At 43.6% G+C, this 3,441-nt stretch overlaps 1 non-coding gene across 1 annotated transcript; it reads left to right on the top strand.

Annotated features, from left to right (window-relative positions):
• Positions 1 to 3,001: 3,001 nt before the first annotated feature.
• TRNAK-CUU (transfer RNA lysine (anticodon CUU)) lies at positions 3,002 to 3,074 on the top strand. Its single transcript has one exon. It is a non-coding gene; the product is annotated as a tRNA-Lys (tRNA).
• Positions 3,075 to 3,441: the final 367 nt, after the last annotated feature.

Genomic DNA, 3,441 nt, shown 5'->3' with positions numbered 1-3,441 from the left:
CCTTGGCATTCTTTTAAATTGTGGGCAGGATGCATGGGCTGAAAAATTCAACCTCTGAAAAAGTGCAGCTTTGAAGCTGTAAAAAGTCACTAACTGCCTTAGCTGATTACATAGCAGGGCCTTTAGACCGCCAATCTCTTGGCAGGCATCCCTGCCTCACGTTTTCCTATTTATTTTTGCTGAAACTCTACCATGGATATTAAGCTAAAAGAAAAAAAAATGCAAGCATTTGTTTAAGAAAAATCTGGAAACTCTCTAATACGCTATGTGAACCGAGAAACACTAGTGTGGTGGTTCATTGTGAGCCACCAACTGTTACCACTTCAGCCTGAGAGCACTTTATATTCTTCTTCTTTAAGGTAGTAATTGGTAAGTACATTTTATGCTTGTAATCAATAGCTTTTATATTCAATGTACTATTTCTAAACAAAAAAGAAATATGTTAATATAAAAGCCATTGATCACAGGGAGCAAATGTCTTTTCCACATGCCACCCACCTGACTGAATAATACCAAAATTCTATATCGCTACCAACATGACAAATGCTACTATCATTAATTGGTTCTTCAATCTTTGTGGACCAGGAAAGAAGTCTCATTCCCAAATTTCCAGTGAAATTTACCAACACTTTGAGTCAGGACCCGACAAGGGTCCTCCTGCCAGGCATTAAGCCAACAGAAAGAGACTGAGTTCAGTTCCCACTGCAGGAAAGCTTCATTCTTTGATCAAAGAATGGAGTGATCTGAGCCCAGGTTCTAGAGCAAGGACTTTCAGTGAACAGTTGTGGGTGGGGCTGCCTGATGGCAATCTCTTGATAGACGCTGGGGCAGAGTTCTCACCTTTAGGCACAGCTGTGCTTCTCTCCACCCTTATGGCAGAAAGCCAAGAAGAACTAAACAGCCTCTTGATGAATGTGAAAGAGGAGAGTGAAAAAGTTGGCTTAAAGTTCAACATCCAGAAAACGAAGATCATGGCATCTGGCCCCATCACTTCATGGCAAATAGATGGGGAAACAGCGACCGACTTTATTTTTGGGGGGCTCCAAAATCACTGCAGATGGTGACTGCAGCCATGAAATTAAAAGACGCTTACTCCTTGGAAGAAAAGTTATGACCAACCTAGACAGGATGTTAAAAAGCAGAGATATTACTTTGCCAACGAAGGTCAGTCTAGTTAAGGCTATGGTTTTTCCAGTAGTCATGTATAGATGTGAGAGCTGGACTATAAAAAAAGCTGAGCCAAAGAATTGATGCTTTTGAACTTTTGTATTGGAGAAGACTTTTGAGAGTCCCTTGGATTGCAAGGAGATCCAACCAGTCCAGCCTAAAGGAGATCAATCCTGAATGTTCATTGGAAGGACTGATGGTGAAGCTGAAACTCCAATCCTTTGGCCACCTGATGTGAAGAACTGACTCATTTGAAAAGACCCTGATGCTGGGAAAGATTGAGGGCAGGAGGAGAAGGGGATGACAAGGGATGAGATGGTTGGATGGCATCACTGACTCAATGGACATGAGTTTGAGTAGGCTCCAGGAGTTGGTGATGGACAGGGAGGCCTGGCATGCTGCAGTCCATGGGGTCGCAAAGAGTCGGACACGACTGAGTGACTGAACTGAACTGATCTGAACTGCGCTTCTCTCACTCCAGATCTCGCTCCAAGTCTCATGAGGCAGGCTCAGTGTCTCTGCATATGGCCTTCAGCCATCTTGAATGGCTGTTTCCTGGGCAGTGCTCTACATACTATTCCTGAGATGCAGGGTCCGTGCAGCCATTTCTCACTAGGAATTACGGCTTCAAGGACTGGGGACAAGGCCTCTGCAAGTGGCTCACTATGGGCAAGAGAAACTAGATGAAGCACAAAGAAAAAGAAAACAAAAAAAAAAGGTGAGCATTTATTTCATTACTCGCATTCTATTTTTATTCCCTAGGAATTGTTAATCAAGTTTGCTGGTGTCAAAACCATGACTCATGTAGAAAAATAGTGTCGTGCATGTGATATAAACCAGAAAATATGATTTGAGGTGTTTTTCTTTTTCCTAGAAGGAGTGATGAGTTTTCACATATGTGTGTATTGTTTGTATTGCTTGTGTATATGTACATATATGTGAGTGTGCGTGTATATATGGGATCTCATGGAACCACACTTCCCTGGTCTTCTCCATGACTCACATGGATGTGTATATATATATATATATATTTTTTTTTTTTTTGGCCACTTGGAGGTGCATGAAGGATCTTAGTTCCCCAGCCTTGTGTTGAACTCATGCCCTTTGCAGTGGAAGAAGCTCTGAGTCCTAACGACTAGACTACCAGAGTATTCCCTAGTGACATGACTTGAATTACTTGTTACATCTATATCTGTACACCATCCTATGCTGTCCCCCCCCCCCCACATATATATATATATACGGATGACATATACATGACATTTACACACATACACATATATTTATACTGACTTATACCCCTTTATCTGGCTTCCCAGGTGGCGCTAGTGGTAAAGAACCCACCTGCCAACACAGGAGACATAAGAGGTGTATATTTGAGTTCTGGGTCAGGAAGATCCCTTGGAGGTCATGGCAACCCACTCCAGTATTCTTGCCTGGAGAACCAGCATGGACAGAGGAGCCTGGTGGGCCACAGTCCATGGGGTTGCAAAGAGTTGGACACGACTGAAACTATTTAGCATGCACACGCACGCAAAGCCCTTTATCACCTTGTCTTTCACACGACTGAGGAAAAAGATTTCCAAAGTATCTGATTCTTTCCAGCAGTAGGGCCCCTGAGTTGAGTTGAAGTTTTTCCTCTGTAGAAGCAAGCTCTGTCATGTTACAGAATCTATTGTTTAGTTTCGTGTCACTGGCCAGTGTGTAAAGTGGGGGCATCCTGCTGAGTAGGAAAATGATATGCAGCCTACCTTTAGCTTGCTGAACTCAAAGATTCATCCACTGGAGGAAAGAACACCCCCCCCCACTTTTTTTTAAACTTTTGAGAACGGACTTCCTGGTGGCCCAGTGGTTAAGGCTCTGCACTCTTAATGCAGGGGGTCCGGTTTCAATCCCTGGTCAGGGAACAAGATCACACATGCAACAACTAAGACCTCTCTCAGCCTAAAGAAAAACACCAATACAGTATACTAACGCATATATATGGAATTTAGAAAGACGGTAACAATAACCCTGTATACGAGACAGCAAAAGAAACACTGATGTATAGAACAGTCTTTTGGACTCTGTGGGAGAGGGAGAGGGTGGGATGATTTGGGAGAATGGCATTGAAATACGTATAATATCATATATGGAATGAGTCGCCAGTCCAGGTTCGATGCACGATACTGGATGCTTGGGGCTGGTGCACTGGGACGACCCAGAGGGAGGGAATGGGGAGGGAGGAGGGAGGAGGGTTCAGGATGGGGAACACATGTATACCTGTGGCGGATT

This window comes from Bos javanicus, chromosome 17, assembly GCF_032452875.1.
Source record: "Bos javanicus breed banteng chromosome 17, ARS-OSU_banteng_1.0, whole genome shotgun sequence".
NCBI lineage: Eukaryota > Metazoa > Chordata > Mammalia > Artiodactyla > Bovidae > Bos > Bos javanicus.
The sequence above is the reverse complement of the archived record's forward strand: the minus strand, read 5'-3'. Positions and strand labels throughout refer to the sequence as shown.